Here is a 17,204-nt window from a genome sequence, read left to right on the forward strand (position 1 = left end):
ATGTATTTGTGTGTTTTCAATCTATCCATATACAAAGAACAACATTTAGAGTACTGAGCTAAAGAACTGTTTTTATATGTCATTTGACTTTGGCATTTAATCACCTGTATATGCTATTTTGAGACATACATTTCTCTTTAAATTCCTGTGGAAGTTTAGCTACATGTAGTGCAATCAATGCATGCTGAAAGGCCCTAATTGAGAATTTCTGGATGCAGGACAAGGTAAGACTGAAGAAAACTTAGATGTATCTGCTGACTTATTTTTCAGATGAGTTGGGTTTTAACTCTGCCATTAATTAACAGCAAGCTCCCATACTGTGGTGTTGAAATAATAACACCTAAACTTGTCAGAGAAAGACCTGTTCCATTACTCACATACTGCATGCTCGTAATTCCTTCACTGACAAAATTTGATCTACAGTTAGGTGCCTCCCTCAAAACTGCAAGAAAGCAAGCATTTTGCTGTATCAATTGAAAATACCTAAAAGTGATGAAATCTGTAGAAAGTGTGTGAACGATGATCTTCCTACCCAGGATGATGGTAGTTGATGCTGTTATTTCTGCCAAAGTTGGTTAATGTGTGGAAGATGCTTTTTCTCACATATGAAGTACTATACTGAAGATACATGTAATGTGACAGTTTCTATAGTAACTACTTGTTCTTTATGGAATAGCAGATTAAACCTGTACACCTTGTTATTGTTCTTTTATCCTATTATCTAGACTACTCAGTTACTGCAGATACAATTTTTAATTCTCTTCCCTTGCCAACATAACTATATCAGGGATTTATGCCACTGCAAGTAAAGAGTACATCTGAAAAACAAATCACTATTGGAATTTTAAAATTGAGCACTATCTGATCATATAAATGCACCAAAAGACATGTGCATATATAATGAAAGCTACAATTTAAAAATAAAACTGTAGAGATTATATTTTTTATTAAAGCAGGGCAAATTTATGACTTAGTATTATCATTTTGCTGGGAGAACAATGCAAGTTAAGTATATGACATTTCTTTTTTAAATGCTAGGAGTTTACCAGAACAACTTTGCCAGTCTAGATGTACTGTCAAACTCTTCTAGTGCGAACAAGACCTAAGATTCATTACTTATAGGACAATTTCCCTCACATGGTATACTGATTCATGGTGCTCATATCTGTGCAAGAAAAATAATGTTGCTACATTGTGTTTTACACTAAAATATTTCATTATTATAATTCATCGATGCTACAGCTCTGCTGATAATATCAGTACTGGAAGTGACATTACTTACAGGAATCAGATGCTTTCTGGACTGTATTATGTTAGCCTTATTGTGGGAAAAAAATGCCTGCATTTGTCTATGTCTGAAAGTCTCTATTGCCGTCTCCAGCAGAAGTGTATCAGTAACAAATTATGTTTATAAAATTAGCAGTGTAGGCAGAAATCATAGCTATTTGATCAGGGCTGCAGATTCAACAATGCAACTAGTATTGTAGTATGGCCAAAAGGAAAAAGACACTAGAAAAAAATGTAAAATATAAATAGGGTAAATCCATTAATGAGATAAAAAGAAAATTATACTCATCATTACTTAAAAAAAAGCTGTAGTAAATTACACATACACAAATGCAACAGAGAGGAAAAGAGAAAGGGAGAAAGGGAAAAGCAGAAGAAAATATATGCACAGCACCGAGAGCAACTGGGCGATGGAAAAAGTGGAATGCAAACAGTAGATAAATTTCATGTAACTAAACGAACTGTTTTTTCTCCCTTTACCCTCGATTGCATCATTCTAGCATGTATGTGACTTGTTCCCTCTACTTCATCAGTCCCCTGAAATATGCATTGCGAAATTAATCGTAAAAATCATAATCCTGGCAGAGCCACGAACTGCACTGCTGCAGAAAACATGGAACCGCGACATCAAGCCAGGCAGATAGCTGCATTCGTGCAGACAGGCAGAGCCCGTAACACAGGGAAACGGAACGCGTACGTGCATGCACATTATGTAACGCGTGAGTGCAAGACCGCGTACGAGACGGGGAAAAAACCACAAACCCACCCGCCAACGCTTGGCTCCCTACGCGCCACGGAGCCTCCGTGAGAGCGGGGCGGGGGCGCGGGGGCTGCGGGGCCCGGCCAGCCCCGGGCGGGAGCCGCCGCCGGCCCCGGGAGCCGCCCGCCGGCCGCGCCGCCGCTTCCCCGCCCGCGGTACCCCCCGCCGTTGGCTTGGAAACGGGCTGGCAGCCTCCGCCTCCTCCTCCAGAGCCAGCCCCGCGCTCCCCCTGCCCCGGCTTCCCGGCGAGATCGCTGAGCGCCTCCCCGTCTCCCGCGGGGGGCCACCGGACAAGGTTTCCCGTACCGCCTTGAGAAAAACCCGTTTTCTGAGAATTTTCTGTTCTAGGGAGAAAATGAGAAAGGGCAGGTTTTTCCTCCTGCTCGGGCTGCGGGGCTAGCGGCTGCAGTCGTGGTGTGCCGCTCGCTGCAAAGCACAGATGCTGATGTGAAAAAGGGCCAAAGCAGAGAGGAGAAGCGTCAGTGGATGCGAGCGTTGGTACTGATGGACTGAGGAGGTGGAGGCTGCCTGCCTGCCTGCCTGGCGCTGAAGAGGTGAGTGAAATATTCTGCATTCCTTTCTCTCTTAAATCAGTTTAGCGATGAACGTTTCCCTCTCCACGTATTTCCAAAATAAAAAGGGACTTCTAAAGCAAGAAGAAAAAGATGTCATTTTGAAACAATACTCTATGCATTTGCTGGGTGAAAGAAAAGATGAATGTCACTGTGAGGTAGAAATATTTCGCTGTGTGTAGAGAAAAAATAGTAAGGGGAGGCAGACTGCTGATACAGTGAAAATGACCTTCTCAAGGGATACTGGCCTTCCATCAGCTGCTGCTTCAGCTTGATCCCTTTTTCCCCAAAATTAAGTCTTCTCCCTTTCCTCACCTGGACTGTAACCCATTAATACCCAATACCTGAGCCTTACTAAGATCCGTTGTGTTCTCGTAATGATTCAGAAAGATAATCCATTAGATTCCGCCTGTTGGGAGAAGAACCTCCACGCTACGTAGCACCTCCTCCCAGGGAAATGCAGACTGGCTAATGTTCCATCAGAAAAGGCTCCTAGCTGCTGAATTTCTTTAATAAATCCTCCCTGTAACAGTCACATCTGCTCGTTCTAAGGTTGTGTGGCTCTGCGGAGCTTGGATGCTCTACCTCTTCCTGTGTGCTCATGCATGTGAAGGAATGGGGAGGTTTTGTTATATTAATCTGCACCTGTGGACGGCTCCCATCTGCAGTTGCGAACCACAAGTTTTTTGCTATCTTTGCATTTGCATTTTGGGTGAGTGATTCATACACAAAAACCCCCAACCCTTCCATGTTAGCTGAGAGCACTACAGACAAATACATGTCAGTTTAATTTCTGATAATAGTACCGATCTGATCTGGTTTTGGCTGTTTCACTGTAGAAGCTGTTTAACGTGTGTTCTTGTGGTACTTATTCTGTAGGCTACTGACCTATCTCAACAACATTTTCCTCTGCAAGATTTGAGAAAAATTCACTCGTTTTCCCTTCAGCATTTCTTCATATCCATTTACTGATACTCTTACACCCACAATTTGATTTTTATTTTGGCCCCCTATTTTGTGCCATTGTGGGTCACACCCTTCGGGTGGCCGTCAAAATTTCATCCACAAAGGTTACAAAAGCAGGTCAGGTAGAAAAACACAGTACTGTGAGCATCTACTTGTGGATCATGAAGGAATAAAAATGAGCATGTATTTTGTACTTCCTTAGGGGAAATTGTTTCTGACTTTATGGATATAGACATTTGAAGTCTGAGCTGATGGCTTAGGTGCCGTTATAGGCAGAAATAGTGGCCTTTCTTCAATAGGGCACATATTTGCTAGCTGAAGAGATACAGCTCTGCAGAGCAGAGAGCTTTTTGCCATTAACTTGGCTGTCTCCATCAGATCATTTGGTTGGAAGCTGTCATGCAAAAAGCACAGATCCCTGCCCTTGGATAGAGGACATTATTACAGGACAGGCCTATGTGTATAGAAGAATGAAGTTCCAGTCTTCAAGAAGCCAGTGATGGGTGCACTCAAAAGAAAACATTTTAGTTATATGGCACTTTTAGAAGAAAATCTCATTATATCACCCATTACCAAAGCACTGACTTGCATTTTCAAAGAAGAATCCCACTTCTGTGTGCATATGCATGCTTATAAGGAAAGAAAAGCAGATTAATTCTGTGTAAGGCCATAGAGATTTCATTCTGACAATGGACCTCACAGAGATGAATAAAGTCCGTGTGCTAGATAAAGAACGCTACACCTCTGTCTGAGGATTATATGCTTGTCACTTCATTGACCACTGGTGAACAGAGTTGAATGACTCTTCTGGAGGTATTACCTTGAATTTAGTAAGCCTTCAGTACAGCTCCCTGTTGCAGCTACAGGCCTTGGCTTTGAATTTAACTATGATAATCTAAAAATAACCAGCCAGGTAGTTCTGAAGGACTGAAGTGAAAGTGTTCTGGTTGTCTCAGTTCAGATTACACGTTGATGGAATGAGGTACATTAAATTTTAAGAAACGTAGACAGAACCAGAAAACAGAAATTTGTCCCTTCTTCTCAAGGAATCTACCTGCTGAGCAGTGGGGAAGAGGATAAGTAGAGGGATAATTCAGTAGACAATAAAAGCTTAAATCCCTAAATGGTGAAGTCAGCTCTTCCTCTCCAGCTTAAGCAGGTAAGGATTTTGACAGCAGATAGTGTCTTGGTTGATACGCAGTCATGAGGCAATACAAGGGAATGAGATCTCTTTCTCTCTCCCCCCCATTAATTAAAAGAAAAATAGTCTCAATTTCTTTGGGTTAAATCACAGTAATTCCACTTATTTCACAAGAGATTCTCCAGATTTATGTAACTGAAAATGTGAGTTAAATCTGACTATTTCTGGCTAAAGATTTGGTCCTGCTTTCACAGGAGTCATTGGAAGTTTTGTCACTAATTTCAGTGGGAGGGAGCCCAGGCTCAATACGAGCATGCATAGTTTCACTGATCAGGTTCTCCCATGCCCTCTAGTAACAACAATGTTGAACAGTTTTATAGCTGATTTCAGTGAGGTCACTGTCTCAATGACAAATTCAGTAAGTCTCTACTTGCATCACAAACTCTAATTTGTAAATTATCAGTGATTTTAATAATATTCTTTTTACTGAGAAAATTGTAGTGTTATTCCCACAAATGCTGTTAAGGTTGACATTACCCACCTTCAGCAGTAACAGCTTACTACACAAGCAATTAACTATTTTATTTTATCTAAGAGAACTTTTAAACCAAAGCCCTTCAAAATCAAAATACTGGCAAACAGATACAATTGTATTATTTATACTTGGTGAGAAAAATTGTCCTATTTTTATTAAAAAACAAGACTAAGTTTTGTTCCTTGTGATCCCCAAAGTATCCAGAATAAATCCACATCCATTAATAGATTCCCTTCAGTCTACTTGAGAGGAGAATTTGACTTATACTTTGTATGTTATATTCAAAGTTCACACTTTTATTAAACTTTCCAGAATCCAAGAGTGGTGATTAAGAAGTCCAATTTTCAACTACCATATTGACGAAAGAATAATCACAAAAGCGAAAAACTAGACTCATCCAAAACAACTAAATCCGATTCTCTTCTCAAAGTCCCCTGGCAATTTAAGGTATGTGGAATATACAACATGACAGAGAAGGGCTAAATTCAGCTTTTATTTATTCTGTTATTAAATCTGGAGTTGATACATATTAGCATACATTTAAAACATACATTAAATTATTTTAGCTTTATGCTAGTGTAATCAAGGACACAATTTAACCCTTGAAATGAAAGCTACAGAGACGCTCTCTCTCTCAACTGTTGCTTTTCACTAACACTGAAGGGCATTGGTAAAGTAGGATGGAAGGAACAGATTATTGATGTGGGACACCATTTCTATGTTACCTAGACTTCAAACATTTGTTACTATTAAATACATTTAAAATCACAGCTAAAAAAAACACATGGCAAAATTTCAGAAGGCAACAGCTTTCCATGTCTTTTTTTACTTCTGTAGCTCAGAGCATTATCTATGGTTCAGCAGAAACTCAGCTCTCTCCAGGATGCCATTTTATTATTTAGTATTGGACATTCAATGTATCATTAGAGAACACAGTTTTACCCAACAAATTCTGTTTTCCTCTGCCCTTGTTTTCTCTTTAAGCCCCTTATACCAGAGGGCTGTTTCTCCTCTGGATTGCTAAGTCATCACATCAAAAAGACAAGTGTGATAACATTTCCAGACAATTCTATGTTACAGAAATAGCCCCTGAAATTACCAGTGATCATGTTGGCCAACAGAAAAACATAAACAGGCAAATTTGAAAAACTAAATTCAAATTCTAAATATTCATTTTGCCCACATATATGAATGATAATGACCAGAAAGCAAATAATAATTTCTTAGGAACTACAACTTGTTAATCTGATATTTTTACAGTAGATTTATTAAGAAGTAATTCCCTGGACTTGGCAGTTGGGAGGAATTATTCTCATCACTTTTAGATACCTATAACATGGACATGTACATATGGAGTAGTTGTTAAGGCTTCCCTTATAGTTGATGGAGAGACAAAGACATTCCTACAGTGCAATTAATCAGACTAGGTTTTGACCACTATCTTAGTCTGAGATGAACTGACCTCTGGAAATGACTATTTCTCTCCACTGCCTGCAAAGGAAGCACTGAGTGACTAGCTCAGAGGTAGCCACCTACATGCATATCTGGACAGATGAATCCCACTCTTACTGTCTATATTGTAACATTTAACCAATCTTAAGTAGTTAATTATGAAGATATTTTCATGGTTCACCATAAATATTTGTAAGTCATAATACAGTTGCTACTCCCTACCTACCAACCCTGTTTTCTTTGATAGTAACTAGGCTCGCTGGTTTCTTCCTCTAAATATATCTTAACAATGCTGTTGTATTGTGGAGGGAAGACTTCACTAAAACAGTATAAGTAATCAAAATCTTTTATCCTAGTATGCCAGGCAGTATTCTAGCATACATTCCCAGTGTGTTTCTACCCTTATTTTGTGTGCCTGCTTTCTATATTTTCAAACCTTATCGAGACAATGTGGAATAACTATCTTTATCTTCACAAAATGCATCAACGCAAATACAATTAGACAGCATATCAAGTGTTGATGCACAAATACAGTTGACGCAGTTGTGTTGTGGAAGGAAAAAACACAATTCAACTGAATTGTAATCAATTCAGATGAAAGTGTCACGGCATAGTAACAAAAACACAGCTGAATGTTTAGCTCTGGCAGGGCTTGCTGTTTGGATGGGGCATGCACCTGGTTATTATACTTCTTCCTTTAAAATGGAAACAGATGTATGATTCAAAAGGATACCTATGTATCATCTAAGGGAACATCTTTCTGAAAATAATACAATTTCAGTTATTAGGTTGGTTTTTTTAAATAAAAAGTTTCTTCTCTGGATACTTACTAGCCCAAGTCATATAATCCAAATATTTGGAATGCATTAATATTCCAAATATTAACAAAATACGATTTCATTTGGATATATAATATCCATTTATACATGTATGTGAATTAGAGTGTTTTTTTTCAGTTTGGATGTCTTATGAGGAAAGAAAGTCCAGGATATTAACTGTTGACCTTCCCTAGTGTTTATGCAATGGGAGAAGATTCAAACCAATACTACAGAAAAGTTTTTTCTATATCATTTAAAGTACTAAAAGCCATCAGCAAATTAATGCATATGATGCTAGCCAAATCAATTCTAAACTAAAATATACCAGAATAAACACTGTTGCACTGGAGCATCTCTCTGTACTGCCACCAAGTTGATAGCATCCCACAAAATACCTCTGTTGCAACTGGGTCTTGACAAGAAGATTTTTCTCTCAAGATGCCTTTCTGTGCCTGGCCTTTAAAATTTGGCAGAGTCAGGGTGCTATAATAGAAGCCATTTTGTAACTGGCAGATATTTATATATTCTTATAATTCCTAAGAACCTATTGAGCTTTCATTTTGTATTGCTCAGTAATGGTAGAATCTCACCTTAATCAGGCATTTCAGAGACATGTTTTTAACCTCTTTTTCAATCCATTTATGTCCATGAACAGATAAACTTACCTTAATTTGTAATTCAGTGACATTTATGTTGGTATTTAAAATTCTAAGGCTAGCCTACTTCACATTTGAACAATTGTTCTATTTTCATATTGTTTCTGTTCCCTGACTAGATGTGCATAAGTCCTCTGATTACGTTTCCTGCTGTGAATGTTCCCAAAAGCAAATCTGAACTTTGCCTCATGACTGTGATTACATAGGTGTGTCAAGTTTGCTTTTTGCAAGTGTGCTCACAAAAAGAAACAGAATACTGAAGACTTCATGTAATTTTTTTTTTAAGTTACAGGAACAAATTCTTGGCTACTAATTTCAACAACGTATTAATTCAAGGGATTAGCAATTGTTGTTTTAAATATGGCAAGATTTTAGGCTGACGTGCACATCAGTGCATCTTATTATATCAGTACAATATTCTTTGATTTCACAGGTCAAGTAAATATATAGTGGTCTAAACAAATGTAAGTATCAGGTACCAACATCAACAAGAGGTAGGAATCTGTGACTTTTAACACTGCAAATTGCAATTCTCCATTTTCCCCAAGAGGACTGATTGTATACTGCAGTCCCGAACAGTGCAATTCTATGTAATAGAAGTTAAAACACTGATAGAGTAATAACCTACCACATAGACAAAGAACTGAATTATTGGTTCTGTTATAGTCCCATTCTCTACCAGTGCAAGTGGGTAATACTAAAATTAAATGTTTACAGAGGATATTACCCTGGTCTGTGACGATAGAAGCCTCTCTCCTTGTTGTGTTGTTGGCCTAGCAACTCTACCCTTTTTCCCACTTCTGCAGTCAAGGAAACCAAGAACAGCCACTGATATTGTGGCCTCTTGGGATCGTACCTGGAAACTGTTCTAATTCATGCTGAGATTAGGCAGCTCCAACCTGGCTCTACAATGAAGGCTGGATCACGAAAAACCATTCCTTCCTATTCAGATCTTAAACTTCAGACCCCCTATTCAGATCAAGACTAGGAGTGTCTGAGTTTCTCTGTATTTTTGACTAATTCATGTTGCTTTTCTAGTTGTGTCTTCTGATACTGGAAAGCAATGAACTCCAAGTAGAAAATACTGCAGTATCCTAATTCAGAAATCATTTAGGCATGGTAATTTTTGTAAGAATTGATCTGAAAGAAATGGGTGATGCCTATTATAGCAAAAGTATGCTTTAAAGGGAAAGTTGGGCACACAGTCACATGGAACTCTGGGAGTATCTTTAAGTACTGTGGACTTAAATAACAAATAATGGGAGAACTTCTCAGTGAGCAGGACAATCGCCTGCCTTCTTACCTCTTTGAGTAATTCTGCTAATAGTATTATCTTTCTTTGAGAGAATATCAGCCAAGTGAAATTCAGGTGAGTACAAAGACAGTCAGGTACTTTCTCATGATCCTATAATCTACATTGCTTCTATACTTTTCCACCAGTCTTTCATACGAATCAAATAGAAAAGGCTGACCAAATAGAAGTTTATAGTACTCCACAAAAAAAGGACCTATAAGATATACAAGCAAGTAACAATTACCCAGTATTGCCTATAGGACTACCTTTGAAATACAAGAAAAAACCCTGCTCAAGAATATCTGTATTTAGATGATTAAAAAGTAATTTTAGTTGGTATTATCAGGGCAGTGGCCAACTGAAAAAGGCAAGAGTTCTTGTTCTTTTCAATTAGTGGGAAAGCACGGGTCATTGTCCATGAAAACCAGCATACTTCCCATTCCATACTCTGCCTGTAAGTCTGAACTAAAGATTTTTTATTAGGCTAGAGATGCCTCCCTACATTATTCTGAATAGGATTACCCAAATGAGCTGACTGGAGACAAGTGATAAGTTTGGTTGTCAGAATCAAGAAAGGCTAAATTTGATTAAAATCCTGAAAGAATGTAGGAACTCCTGCTGATGGTACGACTTGTTATTCCTCACTGAAAATAACTTGGGAGTGAAAGAATTGAGACACTTTCCTTCTTCTTGCTGTAAAGTTATGTTGAATAATGTCGTGTTTTGATCACACCTAATAAAAATGGCATTAAAAGTGCATCACCTTATATGGGCAGCAAAATATTATAGAATAACTGTTTGGATTTGGTTTCTACATGTCAGAGTACATGATATATGGAATGTGCACAGTCCCCAGAAATTAACCTGGTTTCACTTACTTTATGGTGAAACATGAAAATATTAGCAGAGAGAATTTTGAATGTATTATTGTCTTGCCAACATACAGTATTTAGGTATCTCTGTACAGTATCTTATTCTTGGTGTTGCATTTCTCCAAATATATGTAGTCTGTGATTAATCAAAGCTTATCTATACGACTGTAACTTTGGATTTTGGATACTTTATGTTTTCATGATTTATCTGTCAAGAATTTTTCATAGAACTCATTGAAAGCTTACATAAACAAGTCAATTCAAGAAAATAATAAAGTGCTTGTAAACATTTTTTTAAAGGAGGCCAGATGGAATGCTGTCAATCTGCAGCACTGTTCTTATTCAGCTATGAGATTTGATGTGCAAATGGAATTTTTCTTAGACATGTTGTTTATTATCTGTCTTTACCTACATTGTGAAGAACATTTATATTTGATGGAGTTACATTAAAAGCATATCAATCTCATTGTTTACTTGGTGTCTGCATCTATTTTGTCAGAATCATCAATTATAGATTCCATATTTTGTAAGATGTAATTTAAAAGGATATATTTTTGAAGAGTTATCTAGTTATAAAATCCATATGAAATGCTATTTTTCACTACAAATAATTTCTCCAGCTTGTATTATGGTCAGAGGCAAGTGGAGAGTAACAGAATATAAACAGTAGAAGGTCAAGATTAAAATATTTCAGAAAATAATGCAGGTGTGCAAAATTTCTAGGATTTGGCTCTTCCTTTTAACTTTTTTAAAAGCCTTTAGAAATTTCACCCTTATGGATGAGCTCCCTCCTGCAACCAACACAAAAGATGGGAAGGGACAGTCAAAATTACTTTTGTACACAGCACCCATTTACACTACTTAACGGCAGACATGAGAATCTTAAATATAAACCAAAATTGTACCTCATTCTTAAGAACTGGAATAAAAAAAAAAGGTCTCAGAAAAGTCAAAGAGACACAATCAGTATTATGATGACAATCTTGTTCTGCTATTTCTATGCCATTCCTGTGTCTCTAAAAGAGCAAAACTACTTAAAACTTCTACTGGATGTTTCCCCGACACATGGAGTCTTCAGTGGGCAAAGAGATGACACAAATTGTTTGCATTATTCCTGCTGAAGTATTTGGTGCAAAATATGCTTTGGGAGGAGGAGACTGCTAGTAGGTCTGTATGTCACTGGCATTGCATCTTAATGGGATTACTGCCAGCTGGAAGAAACTGAAACAAAATTTGAATTGCTTTAAGGTGGGTTGGGCTGAAAGCTAAGTTAGCAGTGAGCTCTTTAGCTATTTCCTTCATTTGTGGTTTCATAGCAGTGGGAAGACACCTTGTCAGGCATTTTCCTATAGTTGAGAGGTAAGAAATTTTATGTGCCTTCCTTTCTGGAATGTTTGCAGCTTTTTGGGTTGATATTAGGTAATGAGTTACTCTCTTACTACTAAGATGCATCCTGTGGGGAATTTTTCAGCCTTGCAACAACGAAGATGCAAAAGCTGTTTAAAAGTCACAGACAGCATGAGGAGGCAGTACCCTTGTCATTTTTCCTTCGTTACAATACTGACTCCAATACCTCAACTTAAAAGTCTTGAGGTATGCTGTAAATGAATCAAAACATAACAAAACCTATGCTTTTAAGTACAATTATCCTGGAAGGCTACAAGTAGTTATCAAGCAAGAAATGGTATGATACTTAACCAGTGGTACCTGAGAACAGATCACTGAATATGCAGACCCCCCCCACCTCACCCCTGCTAGCTGAGTAGTCTGAGTGGTCTCAGAGGTGTCCTCATACTCTTTTAACAAAGTTTTCAAGACAAATTGTTGTTCTGCTATGCCTTGTAAATATTGCCCCCCACTTGATGAATCTGCTTTGTGAGTTTAGTGTGAATTTGGAAGCTGGAGTCCATACAGCTGCAATAGCTTTTGCACTGTTTTGATCTCATACGCCTTGCTGAGAAATCTATGTATGACCTTTCCACTGAGGTATGGATACATTCTGAGTAACCTCCAGCATATATGTTATTTCTTATCACAGATCTGTGCCTGTTTCTCAGAATTGTTTTTACAACAGTATCAACAGTAGATTTTTAGTGAGCAAAAAAGAAATAAAATGATAAGTCATCAGCTTTATTCCTGCATATCTCATGTGTGTGAAATGCAGAATGCTAACTAGAATATTTAGGAATCCATGGCTTCTTATCAGTGGTAAAATTTCAGCTTTCAGTGCCATCTTAATAGTAGGATATGGTATTACCATAAGTAATTTTTTCTGGTAATACTAAAAAAGGGAAATTAATAACTAAGGATCTATTGCTGAATAATGAATAAACTAAAGGCTCGATTAGCACCTTTCAGCTTTAAGATAATTTTAGTGCCACAGCTATTTGAGTCAAGAAGAGATGTCAGAGTAAAAAGAACAAAAGAGCAACCATTTGAAATGCTGCTGTTAAACCTGTACTGTGTGGTTATAGTCATACATTTGTCTGGTTTGTGAAACTCTTGCTTAAGCTGTTAGGACTACCTCACGCAGAAAAACCTGCAAAATTTGTTTTTATTGCTATTAACAGTAGCAGTAGATCATGTATGTAGTATCATAAATCAACCTATCAGTTCTCAATATTTGATTCAAGAGCCTGATTCAAACAAAAGGCATGAAACAATAAGGGTCACAAAATGGTGAGCTAATTAGTTAGGTACCTTAAAGAAGAGGAGACAATTCTAGCTGAGGTGTGATACGAAAAGGAAACTTTTCTGACCTCAACATAGGAGAACTTGTACAATAGGATGGACAGATTATTTGGAGACAGAATTTAAGATCTAAAAAATTAGTAAAAATGCAGAACTATCATAGGTTTTAGAAAGAACTAGTCACAGATTTTAGTAAAAATACAGAAATTGCAGTTGTATGGCTAGGGAGTTTGCAGGACCATAGGGAATAAAAAATTTGCAATGGGGAAAAAATCTGAATACTGAAAATGTCCTTGTATACAACACAAACTTGAACAGGACTAGTAATTTACCCTCCTCCCCCTCTCTCTTCACATGCACACGTACACACACACAAATACTAGCAGTGTTAATAGAACACCAAAAGAATCACCAGTATGTGTTACAAAATTTGGAGCTACAACTGCTAATACTAGTAGTAGTACAGTCACCAATGCACAGCTGAAAAATAACAAAAGATCAAGAAAAATGTGATTGGATTCTGGTTTATCTCTAATAACAAAAATAAATCCATCTATCATTTATATGTTTCAGGAAAAATAACTATTTACAAACTTGCTTGAGGCTGAAAAATAACAACTTTGCCTGGCCAAATCTAAATCGCGGCACTCCTACGTTATTGTAAATATCCAGATCAAAAATCCATGCAAGCGTCCTCAATAGATGGACTTATATTTACCAGCTCATTTTGTTACCTGTGCATTTTTAAAATGTGAATATTAACCACTATACAATACCTAGTGTTTTATTGTTGTTATAGACAAAAATCTATTCTTAGAATGATATGGAAGTGATCCACGATACTGACAAAATCTGTATAGCCCTATGAATATGTGAAGCCACCCTGACTAGGTTTTGTCATAGTATGACTCAAAATCTATGTGGTCAAATTTGGCTTCTGTTCTTATAAGGTTGACTAGACCTATGACCAAACATGCTTAGTGAATACCAACAGAAGCCAGGCTTGGAACACATGCATATAGGGAAGAAATTAATCTTAAAATATGCTTCAGTATCATGCTTCAGTATCTACTAGTAATACAGTAATGATGAGATCATACAAAAATGGGGAACAGAAAGTTAGACTATTCAATTTCATATCTATTTCTTACAAAAGTTTTCAGCTGTAGATATTCATATACAAAAGAGTATGAATCATGCACTAAATACTAACTTTTCATCAGTAAAACTGTCTATGTTGCTGGCAGTTAGGTATCCTACTTGCAATGTTTTTAAATACATTTTAAATACAAAACAGGATACAGGCTCATTTCAAAACCCACTGAAGTCAGCTAAAAGACTTCCCTTATGTGGATCACAACCATAGCACTTTACAGGGTCTGGGGTTTTTTATTCTTATTTTTCCCTTAAACAATGACAGTGGTATTTATTCTGCTGAGGAAGAACTATGAATATTCTCACCTCAAAGTGTCACTTATCATAGGCTGTCATTTCACCACAACTACTTAAGCGGAGTTCCTCTAGCTCATATTGCAATGTCATTTAGTGCCAAGTAGAAATATTCTTGATCTCAGCTGAAAAAACAAGGTTGAATAAGAGGAAAAACCTAATGTTATTTAAGAAACTTAACCACTCCAGAGGATAAGCGGTGAAAAACATGCTGAGAGTATTGCTAGAGATGCTTGCACTGCTGCTCTAACTGCATTTGCTGGATAAATTAGGCCTTTAGTCTCTTCAGGTAATTAAAGCTGCACCTTCTCTCACTTCATCCACAACCAACTTGCTTATTAAAAGACATTTTTAAAGTCTGTTGAAAGGAATTTAACCACTCCAGTGCTCTCTAATGTTCGATGCATGTTTAACAGCACAAGGTAGCAGGGCTTCTCATAATCCCTAGTTAGGAGCCCGCACAAAGCGACTCAGATTCCTCTGGCTTCTGGTGGTGGGTGTGTAACTGCAGTAACTGCAGCTGGGGTGTAAGGATGGTGTGATCATCCCTCCAGAGAGAGGGAGTTGGAAAGGAGAGACTGAAGAGAAATCCAAGTAGCTGCCAAACCTCGAAAAGGATGTTGCATTCTTTATGGTAGTAGCAATTTGTGGTTTTGGTTAGTTTGTTTTGGTTTTCTTTTTTTTAAGAGGGGGATGTTGGTGGAGGGAAAATGGTAGCTAAAGAAGTTGATGCATCAGGATACCAAGACCTTTTTGCTTTATTGTGAGTAAAAAAACCCCTTAGTTTATATAGGTCTGTACAGAACTTCAATAGAGAGGCTGTTATTGGTAAAGGTGGTGATTTATGGCAATAGTCTTTCAGTTCCTGTGTGTAGAAGGCTACTCAAGCATGTATTGAACGTGTAGAAGTTGATAGGTTTTTATCTTTCGAATGACTGGAAAACTTTTGAATGTAGCGTGTGACATGAAATGATATAGAAAATAATTACAAATTTAGTGAAAGCAACTGTAAACATTCAGCTTAAGCTGTCTTACTGAAAAAATAATAAAGCTATGTAGCACAAAACTGGAATTCTAGAGGACAATTACGGAATGTAATATTAGAGCTTTCAGGCTTGTCAGGAAAATTGGAGAACTTCTTAAGCTTGTGTGTTTTTTTTTTTTTTTTTTTAATTCCAATTAATTATTAAAAATGTGATTAGTTAGAAAGACCAATGGACAACAAATATACTGAGAGCCCATTGAATAAAAATAAAGGTATTAGGAAATCATCAGTGTCTCTGATCTGAAGGACAAAACCTTGAAAAGTGCAGAGAAGCGATGGAGGATTGTTTCTAGATCACTGAGGATACTCTTACTCTTTGCTTCATATAGCCCAAATGACATGACAAGTTCTAGTTCCAGTGAAGACTTGTGCTTGAAAAAAATATGTGGAGCTCAGCAAGGCATACTGAATCTGCACAATAGAGAAAGAGGATCTTTTGGTAGTTGAAAATTTGGAACTGAATTTAAGCCAGAAGAGTGCTCACTGTCCTTTATCATCCAAGACTAAACTCATTTATAGTACTGCTTCATATGTAAAATGAGCTGAAGTTTTGGCTTTTTTTGTTATGCCTGCCTAGCTATTGATTAATCTGTTAAATTGCAGACTCATGTGCTTTCTTAATTACTTTTTGTGGCTGCATGTTTCTTTTGTTCCTTGTTGCACGAGACCAACTTTCAGCAGAAAGGATGAAGTTTGCTCTTCCCGAGCCCAAACTCACCACCGTGTCCTATCTCACTGTTACGAAATAGCTCTGCTTTGTGCCAGCACAGAGAAACATGGAGGGGGACGGGGACTAAAGGTGCCACTCTAACTAAAGTTCCCCACGCAATTTAGGAAGGAGTTAGGCCTCTAGCAGCTTGAACAAGGGTACTTTTGGGGAAAGTAGATCATGGAGTACTCTTTTGCTTAAGAATTCTCAGATCAACAATGTAAATATTGAGTTTTTTCTAGGGTTATGGAGTGTTGCGGTTTAACCCCAGCTGGTGACTGAGCATCACACAGCCACTTGGTCACTCCCCCCTGGTGGGATGGGGGAGACAATCGGAAGAGTACAAGTGAGAAAACTCGTGGGTTGAGATAAAGACAGTTTAATAATTGAAATAGAATAGTAATAATAGTAATAGAATATGCAAAGCAAGTGACGCATGGTGCAATTGCTCACCACCCGCTGACCGATGCCCAGCCAGTCCCCAGGCAGCGGCCCCCTGGCCAACTTTCCCCTAGTTTCTATACTGAGCATGATGTCATATGGTGTGGAATATCCCTTTGGCCAGTTTAGATCAGCTGTCCTGGCTGTGCCCCTCCCAGCTTCTTGTGCATCTCCAGCCTTCTTGGTCGGTAGAGCATGCGAAGCTGAAAAGTCCTTGATTTCGTGTAAGCACTACTTAGCAACAACTAAAACATCAGTGTGTTATCAACATTATTCTCATCCTAAATCCAAAACACAGCACTATACCAGCTACTGGGAAGAAAATTAACTCTGTCTCGGCCAAAACCAGGACAGGGAGTCACTGAGTACACAGGGAAGACGAGAAGGCAGAATTGTACTTCTTCACATAGACAACTAAAGTTTGCTTAAAAGCTGTTACAAGTACCGAATAATGCATCTACCCTGTGCAATGTAGTGCTGAATGCAGTTACCTAAGTCAGCTGCAACTGGGCTAAT

The 17,204-nt window shown here is 37.9% G+C and overlaps 2 protein-coding genes across 3 annotated transcripts in view; one reads left to right on the forward strand and one right to left on the reverse strand.

Moving 5' to 3' along the window:
• The window catches only part of RSPH14 (radial spoke head 14 homolog), a 108,206-nt gene that overhangs the window by 15,740 nt on the left and 75,262 nt on the right, over nucleotides 1-17,204 (reverse strand). The gene's annotated exons all lie outside the window — the stretch shown is intronic.
• Nucleotides 2,124-17,204, forward strand: part of GNAZ (G protein subunit alpha z) — a 79,858-nt gene continuing 64,777 nt past the window's right edge. The window contains exons 1-2 of one of the 2 annotated variants that reach the window (XM_075516394.1): nucleotides 2,124-2,601; nucleotides 5,574-5,708. The gene's annotated coding sequence lies outside the window, so the exon portion shown is untranslated. The remainder of the gene's footprint in view (nucleotides 2,602-5,573; nucleotides 5,709-17,204) is intronic. The other variant, XM_075516393.1, reaches the window with a different exon arrangement.

The sequence above is a fragment of the Mycteria americana genome, chromosome 13 (genome assembly GCF_035582795.1).
Source record: "Mycteria americana isolate JAX WOST 10 ecotype Jacksonville Zoo and Gardens chromosome 13, USCA_MyAme_1.0, whole genome shotgun sequence".
Lineage (NCBI taxonomy): Eukaryota > Metazoa > Chordata > Aves > Ciconiiformes > Ciconiidae > Mycteria > Mycteria americana.